This window comes from Xyrauchen texanus, unplaced genomic scaffold (assembly GCF_025860055.1).
Source record: "Xyrauchen texanus isolate HMW12.3.18 unplaced genomic scaffold, RBS_HiC_50CHRs HiC_scaffold_369, whole genome shotgun sequence".
Taxonomy (NCBI): domain Eukaryota; kingdom Metazoa; phylum Chordata; class Actinopteri; order Cypriniformes; family Catostomidae; genus Xyrauchen; species Xyrauchen texanus.
The window spans coordinates 3,451-17,947 of NW_026266337.1; the positions used below are offsets into that span (position 1 = coordinate 3,451).

The 14,497-nt window shown below is 37.2% G+C and overlaps 3 pseudogenes; all 3 read left to right on the forward strand.

The window, feature by feature from the left end:
* Positions 1–8,289: 8,289 nt before the first annotated feature.
* LOC127642086 (uncharacterized) lies at positions 8,290–8,408 on the forward strand (annotated as a pseudogene).
* Positions 8,409–9,787: 1,379 nt separating this feature from the next.
* On the forward strand, positions 9,788–9,906 carry LOC127642088 (uncharacterized; annotated as a pseudogene).
* Positions 9,907–11,286: 1,380 nt separating this feature from the next.
* On the forward strand, positions 11,287–11,405 carry LOC127642087 (uncharacterized; annotated as a pseudogene).
* The last annotated feature ends 3,092 nt before the right edge of the window (positions 11,406–14,497 follow it).

Genomic DNA, 14,497 nt, shown 5'->3' on the forward strand with positions numbered 1-14,497 from the left:
CTGTAGAGCTCCAACGAACATTCGCAACGACAGCTCTCGACCTAGTTAGAAGCATTTCTTGTTTGCATGACATGTGGACTTAATAAATCCTTATCTTGAGCCAAATAAACAAGCTGACATTCAGTACAACCTGTGTCTTTTGTTTAGAACACATACAAATGTTATTTATGTACCGTTTTTGTACGGTACATAAATAAATAAAGCACCGTTTTTGAAGACTGCGCATGTGCGAACTTCACTATGTATGTTCTACTATGTAAGAACGAGCCGATTATTGAATCTGGAAATGGGTGGGGCCTGTAACACCTTTAGGAACCAAACGTGCAACACTCATAAATACCGGTTGTAAATCACATTCCCTCACTCGTCTTTGAGATGGCTTCACGTGTTTGGATCGTCGGCAGTTCCATCATCCGCAGACTGCATACTCGCTTCTGTGAGCAGCGCCTGGACGGAAACCTCGGTCTTCAGTGTGAGATCACCTGGGAAGGCAGAGGAGGCAGACTCTGGGAGCAGCTGTTTCCAGCTCTGCGCTCTCTCAGGGCCAAAGCTACAGCTCCAGATATTCTCATTATTGACCTGGGAGGGAACAGTTTGTGTCGGTGGGCCGCAACCGCCTCGATTTTCTTCGGGAAATAAAGAGTGACCTGACCGAAGTCTTACAAATGTTTCCCAGAACCAGGCTGGTGTTTTCTGGCATTTTACCCCTTCTAAATTGGAGAGAACAGACTGGCAGGACTGGCTATGGCATTGAACGAAGCCGGCGGTGGATCAACGGCGCCATGTCTGGCTTCTTGGCAGAGAGGCAACTGCGCTGCATTCACCACAGAAACATCGGCTTGTTCCATCTGTGCAGAGACGGAGTCCACCTGAGACCAGAGGGAAACCAGCTTCTGCCGAGCAACCTCCGAGAAGCTCTGCAGGTGGAACTCAGAAGATGAAGCAACAAATGTCCTTTTAAGGGCAGCAACAATGGCTCTTTTAAGAGCCACATTCACTCATTCAAATAAAAAGCATTTTCCAAGTGTGTGAAATTCGTTGTTCCTCACCTTACTTGATGTCAGGTTTCAGATGACTTGTTTTTAAATAAAAATGTCGATTCCTCTTATCCATTCCTTTGTAAGCATTTCAATATAACTTTCAAACCATTTAAGAATCGTGCGCTGTTTTCTGTGCTGACCACAATCCAAAACGTGCCATAAAGCAGCGGTGCTCAAACTTTTTTGTTTTGGTTTATTTATATAAAGACACAGAGAATATTACTTGCCTTACCTGATTAGAATTATAAAAAAATAACTAGGGAATCACTAAAACGAGAGAATTATTCTTATTTGATGATACTCTCAAAACATTCCACAACAAATCCTTGAAATTGAATGATATTCAGAACAGAACACCTAATAAAAAAACGCTCTCTTTACAATCAAAATGTTTTTACATTTGCGATGTATTTGGATGCTAAACTATTCTTTATTATAGGCTTTGTACTTTACTCACGCTCCAATACCGACGTAGAAAATCATCCGCTTTACATGCTAAAAATATGCTTGGAAACATCACAGTGGAGCGGTGCTTACTGTGAATGATACTGAATTGTACTACTGACTATTTAAACTAGGGCTGGGCGATATGGCAAAATATATTATCACGATATTTTTTTCCATATTGATCGATATCGATATTTGTTACGATATATAATTTAATAATGCTGCCCGCTTGAAAAGTATACTGATAATGATGCCTGAAGAAACCAGAAGGTTCAATAGTTGAACTATATAGTTTATTAACATAAATAAATAACAATGCAAACATTTAACTGTGCAAACATGGATTGGTTGAGAATATATTTTGTTATAAAAGAATATTGATAAACTTTAAATCTAAATGTTAACATTTTACTTTTAGCAAACATGCTTTATCTGCTTTGACAAAACAATGCAAGTTAGCTTGCCTTGTAACTGATTATAAAATATCAAACTAAAAGCTGTGACTACAGTACTATCACATCAAATTTCTTTAGTAGGGCAGCAAACATTTCAAAATGTTTGCAGAGGTACAACCAAGACAACAAATGTAAACAAGTGAACCACAAAGTCCCTGGCAGATTTAAGTACTTAACTGTCAGATAAATAAAATATTAATTGTGTACTGGTTTTAAATATCTCAAATGTTTTAGAGGTAGCAATCTGAGTAAAAAGTGCAAAATGTAAACATTGTAAACCAGTCACTATGCTACACCTTTTAGGTAGTGCTCATGTAACCCTAATTACCCTATTATAGGTTTTTTGCCAGAAAGACTAGTCTGCAAAACTTTTGGATCGGAGTAACATTAACATGGGCCCGCGATTTTCATACTCTCGGTGTGGTCGCTGGGATGGTACCTTTTCAGGTGACCGAAAAGGTTTTATTTGTGTTTCCGCCTTGGTTATCACCGACCGACGGCATATTTCGCGAGACCGCCTTTATTTGCGCTGTCGTCGCTTCAGATATCCAAACCACTTCCATATAATTGACGCCTTGTTACCTTTTTTGTCAACAATTTCCTCAGCTTTGGAAGATAGTTCGAAGTTCGTCGCTTCCACTCATTTTTTCTTTACACTCACTTTCTTCACTGCCGGTAGCTCAAACAGTGCTCTGCTAGCAAATGGGCGTGTACTTAGACGCTACAAGCCAAAATCTGCGTTCTGACTGGCTGTTGTCTGTTTATTTCTGCTTTGTAATAGGCTGTTAGGTCTATCCATATCGAGTAAACATGTCAAAAGTTTATCATCGTAGTCTAAATAAATATTATCGCGATGCCATATCGAGATCGCTTTTATCGCCCAGCCCTAATTTAAACAGAGTAATTTTTATATGTTAGGTTTACTATTTTATTATTATATTTTATTATGGATATAATGAACAGGCTGCGATGTCAAGATTGCAATGATGGAGTGTGTGTGTGTGTGTGTATTTGTAACCTTAAGTAATCATGGTTTATTTATTCATTTATTTATTCATTTGTTCTTTTATTTATTTATTATTTAACATGCATGTGTGCATTATTAAAAGTACCATTGCAGCAACGAGAACGGGTCTGAGCCAAATTATGTTAAAGATGTGTTCTGGTGACTGGCGTGTTTTTAAACCAATCAGATAAGAGTAAATCGAGAGTTAGCGATTAGCTCATCTGATTGGCTACATGAAGAAGGTGGACCCGCCTCCACTTCGCGACTCCCGTTGGAACTACGCCATTTCAACAACAAATGGTAGATTTATCAGAAAATTAATCAGAAAGAAAATCAATTGCAAAGATCGCAAAACAATAATTATAAAAGTGGTTGTTTGCTGCCATTTTTTTTGTTTTCTTAAAAATGTAAAACACAAGCATATATGTTTTATCACAGGTTTACAATAAAAATAAGAGTGTGATTTCAAAGCATTTTGAAATTTGATCATCATTCTCGGACGCTTTGATACGCTCGATCGATCAGCCCATCCCTACTTTCTTTAGACATATGTTTCATGTGTTGGTTTTAATAAAGACTCGGAGTACTCATAAAACTCACAGAACGTAAATATGCGCCACACTTTACTGCGTTCTCAACAACATGTACAAGTCTTCTTCATAATGCTAAAACAACGAGAATACAGAAAATAGGCTTAGAACTCCACCTAGTGGTTATATTATAGAATTAAAGGAGAAATTACATGAGACAGCTTTATAACTGAAATGGCTTTAACTGAAATAGACTAAAGTTTAATATAACTATTCTGATAAGTGTATATTTCCAACATCATGTTTGTGTTATCAGTTTCTGTAAGTTTTTGTGACGTGTTTCAGAAAGATAATGGCTTAGACAGAGCAATAGTTTATTTTCATCTTAACCGACATTAAAGTTGATCACTGCAATAATTCATAATTCAATATATTGATACCCGATTTCTTTATCAACTGTTTGTTCAATTGAGACATAAGGGGTGATTTCAAAGCATTTTGAAAGTGACACACTTCCTTCTGCCAGTTGGTGGCGCTATAACTTTGACTCACAGTAGTCACATCCATGTGACACACTGCTGAAGTTTCATCGAGATCAGTTAATATATGCAAAAGTTATAACACACTTCCTTGCTTTTATGCTTCCTTTGTGTGCTTTTTGGAGCTTCAAAGTTCATTTGCAATGTGTTCCACATTCAAACCAAATATCTGACTCTAGGTCAAAGTATGAAACCAATACCCCACTTTTGTCTGAAGGTGGCGCTACTGAGCCCCTGCACCAGGCATCAAAAAAGAAAATTCAAGTTTGAAGAGCTGCCACAACAACAGTATTTAAGATATCAATAATCCTTTCACACGCCTACATCTGCCGGGTGTTTACATTATACACATAAAGTTTGAAGTAAATCGTGTAACAATAAGTGGGTGATTTTAAAGCATTTTGAAAGTGACACACTTCCTTCTGCCAGTTGGTGGCGCTATAACTTTGACTCACAATGGTCACATCCATGCGATCGGCCTCTTACAGCGAACACACTGCTGAAGTTTCATCGAGATCAATTAATGTATGCAGAAGTTATAACACTCTGACTGTTTCTCGCTTCGCCATCATTTCGCTTCTCGCCACGGCCAAACCGTTAGAGATATCAAAAATCTGCCGGCAATTTTTCATGCTCAATGTCTTGACATCATGCTGACCGAGTTTGGTGGCGATTGGTGGAATTCTCTAGGAGGAGTATTCCAAATTCCATTGCGTGTGTTTTTCAAACAACCCTAAATAGACGGTTTCCTGTTGGTCTGGGGTAAAAAGTAAAAGTATGAAGGATATATGAAACGATGAGATCTATATGTGTACCCAGTTTCATATTATTACATGCAAGCGTGTTTGAGTTATAGACCAAGTTTTCGGACCCTGTTCCAGGGGCGCTGTCGAGCCCCATGCCACGCTCGGTACCAGCTTCAGCCCGCCCTAATGACCGCAGGTTCTGACCCGTGTGCAAAGTTTCAACAGTTTTTGAGCATGTTAAGAGCCCCAAAAGTGCCCCGTAAGTCGTAAAAAAAAAAATAATAATAATAATAATAATAATAATCCTAATCGAAAACAATAGGGTCCTACGACTTTGTGCTTGGGCCCTAATAATAATAATAATAATCCTAACGAAAACAATAGGGTCCTACGCACTTTGTGCTTGGGCCCTAATGATAAAAAGTATAGCAAAAAATGGAAAGGTTGTGAAAGAAAAAGAAGGTATTTTAAATGAAGTGAAGGATTTTTATGCTATTTTATTTAAAAAAGATGTTATAAATGAGGAAGATGAAGAGTTTTTATTGAATCAAATTGGAATAAAAGTAAATGAAGATGATAAGAAAATGTGTGATAAAGAAATAAAAGAAGAAGAAATAAATGAAGCTATAAATCAGTTGAGGAATGGGAAAAGTTCAGGCCTGGATGGTTTACCATCTGAATTTTATAAAGTCTTTAAGAATGTTTTAACACCCATTTTGCATGGTTTATTTATTGATATTTTTAAACAGAAAAAATTAAGTGAAAGTATGAAGAAAGGAATAATCAAGATTATATATAAAAATAAAGGGGAAAGAGAAGAGCTTAAAAATTATAGGCCATTGAGCATGTTAAATACTGATTACAAGATACTAGCAAATAGATTGAAAAAAGTGATTCCAAACATTATAAAAACAAATCAAGCATATGGTGTTTTAAATCGAGATATATCGGATATAGTAACAAGTATTAGAGACTTAATGTGGTATATGAAAGAAAAAGGGGAAGAAGGATATTTGATAAGTATAGATCTTGAAAAAGCATTTGATAGAGTAGAGCACAAATATTTATTTGATATACTGGACAAATTTGGTTTTGGGGAAAATTTTATTGCCTGGATGAAATGCTTCTATAATGATATTTTAAGTTGTATTAAAGTGAATGGGTTTTTAACAGATTTTATTAGGATATCAAGGTCTATAAGGCAGGGATGTCCATTATCAGCACTACTGTACACTTTAGTTGCTGAACCATTAGGACTTGCAATAAACAAAGAAAAACAGATAAAAGGAATAGTTTTGGAAAAAGAGGATGTGCAGCAGAAAATATTTCAATATGCAGATGATACCACCTTGTTTTTAAAAAGATGTTAAGAGTATTGAAAAGGCAATGTTAATATTGGGAAAATATTGTGGTGGAACAGGGGCTAAAGTCAATAATGACAAGACTGAATATATGAGAATGGGAAAGGTAGATACTTTAGGAAGACAATGGAACTTTAAAGAACAGATGAATGAACTAAAGATTTTAGGAATAACACTTGGAAGAGATGAAAATAGGACAAGAAACTTGGTTTGGGAGGAGACAATAGAAAAAATGGAAAAAAGATTAAACTTTTGGAAACAAAGACAATTATTTTTAAAAGGGAAAGTACTGGTTTTAAACTCCTTATTTTTATCTAAGATGTGGTATACTTTAAATGTGGTTAGTCTGCCAATATGGGTGTATAAAAGAATAAAAACCCTTTATTCTAAAGTTTTTATGGGATGGTAAACCAGCAAAAATAGCTTATGATACAATAATTGGGGAGGTAGAAAAGGGAGGTTTGGGACTGATAGACCCAATGATAAGAAAGCAAAGTTTGAGAATAAAGACTGTAAAAAAGTTTTTGATAAAGGATGATTTAATATGGAAAAAAATAATGAGTTTTTATATAAATAAGTGTGGAAAAATGGGGGATGATTTTATATGGATGCAGTTTAAGGACAATAAGATAGAGGGGATACCGAATTTTATAAAGAAGTTTTAAAAGCATGGAAGGGTTTTAAAGAAAATGTATGTATTGAGTTTAAAGGGAGAGAACAACTATTGAAGCAACCGCTTTTTTAAATCAACATATCAGAAACAACAGTAAAACCTTTTTTACAAGAATTGGTTTTATGCAGGATTAAAACAAGTTAAAGACATTTTATATGAGGTAAAACCAGGCTTTTTACCTTTACAGGCAATCGTAGATACATTAGAAGAAAATGAAGATATAGAAAATAAGCAATTGATAAAGATGCAATATTTGAAAATAAAAGAAGCCGTACCAGTAGCATGGATTAAAAGTATTGAAGATAAAGAAAAAGTGAATGAACAACTGGAAGTATATTTAAAAAGAAAAGATGAAAAATTTTCTTTTAATGATTGTATTTTAAAAATGTTTTATGGTTGTATATGTAAGTCTGTATTTGTAAGACCAAAATCAATTGAGTATTGGGAAAAACTATTTTACAATTTTGATGCATCAAACATATGGAAAAATGTGAGAATAAATTTTAAGAGTCCTATATTAAAAAATTTTGATTATTTAATAAGACACAATTGCATAAAGACAGACATGATATTGTGTAAAATTGGGCTGATCCAAGATGAAAAATGTAAAGTATGCATGGAAAAAAAAGAAGGTGTGATGCATTTGTTTATAAATTGTAAAAAGTTAAATGGTTTTATGAAAATGTTAAAAAAGATGATAGGTGACTTTTTATTTGATAAAAGAATAATTCTAGAAGAATGGGAAACTATGTTTTTATTTGGATTTAATGGTAAAGCAAAAAATAAGTTTGCTCTTAATTTAATGCTAACAGTTGCAAGATTTGCAATATGGAGAAGAAGAAATCTAATGAAACAAAAGAAAATAGAACTTCCAATAAGTGTTTTTTATAAGCAGATCTTGAGCGATGAATTGAAAGTATTATATGATTATTTTAATATGAATGAGAAAAAAGAAATTTTTGAAGAATGCATAATGAGAAATAATGTATATATTGTTAAAACAATTAATTGTTTTGAAGTTGTATTGCCTGAAAATGTTTAAAGATTTCTTTCTATTCTTAGATGTACTTTTTTTTTATTTTATTTTTTTTTTTTTATAAATAAATATTTTTGAATAAATAAATAAAAAAAATAAATAAATAAACTCGTCTGATCTCGGAAGCCAAACTTCCGTATTGCACATAATTATTATTATGTGTTAAGCATATAATTGTGCAGCTGAGTATGCCCTTTTTAGCAAACAACATGGAAGCTATGACACAGGTATGCAGAAAAAGGTATTGTGGACGACTCCTGTGAAATTGAATAAATAGAGAGGCACTTACCTTTTCAAAAAGAGAAATAAATAAAAATAGACAATGTCTGAGAGGAAAGGGCCTGTTGTCTCTTTTTTTAGAGCTGCAGTACAAGACATATTTTAATGATGGGAGAGCAGCATAAGGATGTGTGCAGTGCGCTTGCTTTAAATGGCCTGCTGGTAGCCACAGCACTCGCTTACGGCCATACCACCCTGTGCAGGCCCGAACTCGTCTGATCTCGGAAGCCAAACAGGGCTGGGCCTGTTTAGTACTTGGATGGGAGACTTCCTGGGAATACCAGGTGCTGTAAGCTTTTTCTTTTCCTTGTTTGTTTTAACTCATACACTCCCCCCTGGCTCAACTGGGATATATTTATTTATCCTTGGAAATTGGTTGTTTGATTGATTTTCTTTCACTTAGCTTTCTCTGTGGCAAAGGACAGCTTGCTCATTTATCTTGCCTCCTAAAGAAAGCAGTAGAGGGGTTTTTTTTTTTGCTCTTTCTTGACTGCAACATACAGAGTAGGAAAGTACAAACAAAGTGCAGTGCTTCCAAAATTTGGTGGACACATCCGAAAGAAAGCGTCCTGAGGTCATTTTTTAAGTAGAGAAGAGTTTTCTTTGGCCACTGGATTATTATTATGTGTTAAGCATATAATTGTGCAGCTGAGTATGCCCTTTTTAGCAAACAACATGGAAGCTATGACACAGGTATGCAGAAAAAGGTATTGTGGACTGCTCCTGTGAAATTGAATGAATAGAGAGGAGGCACTTACCTTTTCAAAAAGAGAAATAAATAAAAATAGACAATGTCTGAGAGGAAAGGGCCTGTTGTCTCTTTTTTTAGAGCTGCAGTACAAGACATATTTTAATGATGGGAGAGCAGCATAAGGATGCGTGCAGTGCGCTTGCTTTAAATGGCCTGCTGGTAGCCGCAGCACTCGCTTACGGCCATTCCACCCTGTGCAGGCACGAACTTGTCTGATCTCAGAAGCCAAACAGGGTTGGGCCTGGTTAGTACTTGGATGGGAGGCTTCCTGGGAATACCAGGTGCTGTACAAATTTGCTTTTCCTTGTTTGTTTTAACTCATACACTCCCCCCTGGCTCAACTGGGATTTATTTATTTATCCTTGGAAATTGGTTGTTTGATTGATTTTCTTTCACTTAGCTTTCTCTGTGGCAAAGGTCAGCCTGCTCATTTATCTTGCCTCCTACAGAAAGCAGTAGAGGGTTTGTTTTTTTTTTGCTCTTTCTTGACTGCAACATACAGAGTAGGAAAGTACAAACAAAGTGCAGTGCTTCCAAAATTTGGTGGACACATCCGAAAGAAAGCGTCCTGAGGTCATTTTTTAAGTAGAGAAGAGTTTTCTTTGGCCACTGGATTATTATTATGTGTTAAGCATATAATTGTGCAGCTGAGTATGCCCTTTTTAGCAAACAACATGGAAGCTATGACACAGGTATGCAGAAAAAGGTATTGTGGACGGCTCCTGTGAAATTGAATGAATAGAGAGGAGGCACTGACCTTTTCAAAAAGAGAAATAAATAAAAATAGACAATGTCTGAGAGGAAAGGGCCTGTTGTCTCTTTTTTTAGAGCTGCAGTACAAGACATATTTTAATGATGGGAGAGCAGCATAAGGATGCGTGCAGTGCGCTTGCTTTAAATGGCCTGCTGGTAGCCGCAGCCATCGCTTACAGCCATTCCACCCTGTGCAGGCCTGAACTCGTCTGATCTCGGAAGCCAAACAGGGTTGGTCCTGGTTAGTACTTGGATGGGAGACTTCCTGGGAATACCAGGTGCCTTAAGATTTTTCTTTTCCTTGTTTGTTTTAACTCATACACTCCCCCCTGGCTCAACTGGGATTTATTTATTTATCCTTGGAAATTGGTTGTTTGATTGATTTTCTTTCACTTAGCTTTCTCTGTGGCAAAGGACAGCCTGCTCATTTATCTTGCCTCCTACAGAAAGCAGTAGAGGGTTTGTTTTTTTTTGCTTTTTCTTGACTGCAACATACAGAGTAGGAAAGTACAAACAAAGTGCAGTGCTTCCAAAATTTGGTGGACACATCCGAAAGAAAGCGTCCTGAGGTCATTTTTTAAGTAGAGAAGAGTTTTCTTTGGCCACTGGATTATTATTATGTGTTAAGCATATAATTGTGCAGCTGAGTATGCCCTTTTTAGCAAACAACATGGAAGCTATGACACAGGTATGCAGAAAAAGGTATTGTGGACGGCTCCTGTGAAATTGAATGAATAGAGAGGAGGCACTTACCTTTTCAAAAAGAGAAATAAATAAAAATAGACAATGTCTGAGAGGAAAGGGCCTGTTGTCTCTTTTTTTAGAGCTGCAGTACAAGACATATTTTAATGATGGGAGAGCAGCATAAGGATGCGTGCAGTGCGCTTGCTTTAAATGGCCTGCTGGTAGCCGCATCCATCGCTTACGGCCATTCCACCCTGTGCAGGCACGAACTTGTCTGATCTCAGAAGCCAAACAGGGTTGGGCCTGGTTAGTACTTGGATGGGAGGCTTCCTGGGAATACCAGGTGCTGTACAAATTTGCTTTTCCTTGTTTGTTTTAACTCATACACTCCCCCCTGGCTCAACTGGGATTTATTTATTTATCCTTGGAAATTGGTTGTTTGATTGATTGATTTTCTTTCATTTAGCTTTCTCTGTGGCAAAGGACAGCTTGCTCATTTATCTTGCCTCCTACAGAAAGCAGTAGAGGGTTTTTTTTTGCTCTTTCTTGACTGCAACATACACAGTTGGAAAGTACAAACAAAATGCAGTGCTTCCAAAATTTGGTGGACACATCCGAAAGAAAGCGTCCTGAGGTCATTTTTTAAGTAGAGAAGAGTTTTCTTTGGCCACTGGATTATTATTATGTGTTAAGCATATAATTGTGCAGCTGAGTATGCCCTCTTTTAGCAAACCACATGGAAGCTGTGACACAGGTATGCAGAAAAAGGTATTGTGGACGACTCCTGTGAAATTGAATGAATAGAGAGGAGGCACTTACCTTTTCAAAAAGAGAAATAAATAAAAATAGACAATGTCTGAGAGGAAAGGGCCTGTTGTCTCTTTTTTTATAGCTGCAGTACAAGACATATTTTAATGATGGGAGAGCTGCATAAGCATGTGTGCAGTGCGCTTGCTTTAAATGGCCTGCTGGTAAGCGCAGCCCTCGCTAACGGCCATACCACACTGTGCAGGCCCGAACTTGTCTGATCTCGGAAGCCAAACAGGGCTGGGCCTGGTTAGTACTTGGATGGGAGACTTCCTGGGAATACCAGGTGCTGTAAAAATTTGCTTTTCCTTGTTTGTTTTAACTCATACACTCCCCCCTGGCTCAACTGGGATATATTTATTTATCCTTGGAAATTGGTTGTTTGATTGATTGATTTTCTTTCATTTAGCTTTCTCTGTGGCAAAGGACAGCTTGCTCATTTATCTTGCCTCCTACAGAAAGCAGTAGAGGGTTTTTTTTTGCTCTTTCTTGACTGCAACATACAGAGTTGGAAAGTACAAACAAAGTGCAGTGCTTCCAAAATTTGGTGGACACATCCGAAAGAAAGCGTCCTGAGGTCATTTTTTAAGTAGAGAAGAGTTTTCTTTGGCCACTGGATTATTATTATGTGTTAAGCATATAATTGTGCAGCTGAGTATGCCCTTTTTAGCAAACAACATGGAAGCTATGACACAGGTATGCAGAAAAAGGTATTGTGGACGGCTCCTGTGAAATTGAATGAATAGAGAGGAGGCACTTACCTTTTCAAAAAGAGAAATAAATAAAAATAGACAATGTCTGAGAGGAAAGGGCCTGTTGTCTCTTTTTTTAGAGCTGCAGTACAAGACATATTTTAATGATGGGAGAGCAGCATAAGGATGCGTGCAGTGCGCTTGCTTTAAATGGCCTGCTGGTAGTCGCAGCACTCGCTTACGGCCATACCACCCTGAGGGCGCTATAGAGCAAACAGGAAGTGAGTTGGCAGTTTGGAGTGAGCAGTTGGTGAGAGAGGCTCACCAAACACTCAGTGTGTTTATTTTTGTTTTGTGTTTAAATCAGGTTTTATTTTAATCAGTGTTTAGTCTTTTTCTTTGTTTGTGTAATTCCTCCCAGCAGCACATGCTGTTTGGGGGGAGTTGAAACACTCTGTTTGTGTGTTTTTTTGTGTTTATTCTTCCATTTTTGTTTAAAAATGGACGGATTAATGGCAACAGACATGGACTTGGCAAGAGGAACAGGGCGTCAACTGGAAACAGGATTGGAAATAAAACAAAGAGAAAAGGATGGTCCTGAAAAGAGATACAAAAGATCCTACACTAAAGAAGCAACGGTTGTTGTGGATTTGGCAGCGGTGCAAGAAGGTAAAGCAGAGGATATAATTCAAGCATTGAAAGACAAGATGGACGTGACAAGCATATTAGCGGTAAGACCCAAAATTATGAAAGAATATGAGATCACATTTGAAAAGGAAGAAGATATTGAAAAGCTGGATGAAGGATTGATGATTAAAGGAAAAATGTGTGAAATTAAAAAGCTAAATAACAAAGAATTTGTTGTATCTTTCATGCATCTGCCCGCATACCTGGACGACGGAGAAATTTTACAGAAGCTGGAGGGATGGGGGTAACTCCCATCTCGCAAATAAGGCGAAGAGTTTACAATGGCACCCACATAGAGGATGGAACGAGGTTCCTGAAGGTGCGGTTCCCGAAAGAAGTGGTCTCCCTACCCTACAGCACTAGGATCGAGACGGGAGAGGGTCTGCAATACTTCAGGGTGATTCATAGCCAACAGGTGAGAACCTGCAGATTGTGCATGAGCCCCGAGCATGTGATGAAGGACTGCCCGGACTTCAAATGCTTTAAATGTGAGGAAACAGGCCACTTCGCAAGGTGGTGAGGTGTCCGGACTGCAAGCGTGCACTGGACAAGTGTGAATGCTGGTACAGCAACCAACAACAGGAGGAAGTGCGGGAGAGCGGGCAGATGCATGAGACAGACAACAAAGAGGAGCAAAGTGAGGACGCTGGAGCGACACAAAGAGAGGACAATGAAAGCATAGGCAATGACAACGAGATCGAAAAGACTGAGCTAACACAGCACAGCGAGGGAATCGAGGAACAGATGGATATAAATGAGACTAGACAAATGGAAATGGAAGAGCCAGAGGAGGAAGAACAGACTGGTGAGGAGGACAGAAGGGACAAAGAAAATGAAAACATTGTCAAAGGCGACACTACGGGAACAACCAACAAAAGAAGAAGAAAAGACAAGGTAATACCAAATTTAGAGAAAGCTAGAAATAAAGTGTGGAAAAAAAACTCAAAAAAAAAAAGAAACAGGACTGTGGAGGAAGTGAAAAGGAAGACGAGGGCATAGACTGATAAAATGGGGATTGTAAGCTTTTTTTTTATCCTTTATTTTATGGTGCTGAAAATTGTGACTTTTAATGCTAGGGGGTTAATGAATGATGTGAAATTTGAACAAGTGAAGGAACTGTGCAGAGATGAAGATGTGATTTTATTGCAAGAGACAAACTGGAAAGAAAATGCAATGGAGGATCTTAAAAGACGATGGGAAGGGGAATTATTTTATAATAATGAAGAGGAGAAAATAGGAGGAGGAGTGGCAGTGTTAATAAGAAAAGACAGAGGTATCAAGGCAAAACTAATGTATAATGACACAAAAGGGAAATGCATGGCAATAGAAATTAAGATGGAAGAAGAGGATTTTATTTTAGTAAACATACATGCTCCAAATGAACAAATAGAAAAGAAGAGATATTTGAATGTTATAGCTGGAGTAATGGAAAAATGGAAGAGGGTAATGATTGCGGGGATTTTAACACTGTTTTTAGTAAAATGGACATGGCAAATGGAATGGTTTTCAAATCGGATGTGGGTAGAAAGGAGTTAAGGTCATTGATGGAGGAGAAAAACATGATTGATGTGTGGAGGGAGAGAAATGGAAAAAAGAAGGAATATTCAAGAAGACAGTTGGTGGGGAATTTTATGTGTCAAACTAGAATAGACTACTTTTTAAGCACCAGGAATGTGGAATGTTTTATTGAGGGAGTGTTTTATAAAGAAACGACTTTAAGTGATCACAAAATGGTATTAATGAGAATGGATTTTAAAAAAGAAATGAAGGGACCAGGGGTATGGATATTAAACACTGAGGTTTTAAAAGACCAGCATTTTAAAGAAAAGATAGAAAACATATTAGATGAAAGGAAAAAAGACATGATGTACATAGAAGATAAAAGACAATGGTGGGAAAACATGAAATATGACATAAAGAAATATACAATGAACCACTGTAAATTGTTACAAAAGGTGAAAAGAACAAAGGAGGAACAAATAAGAAGAACGTTAAGAGAGGAGTTAAATAA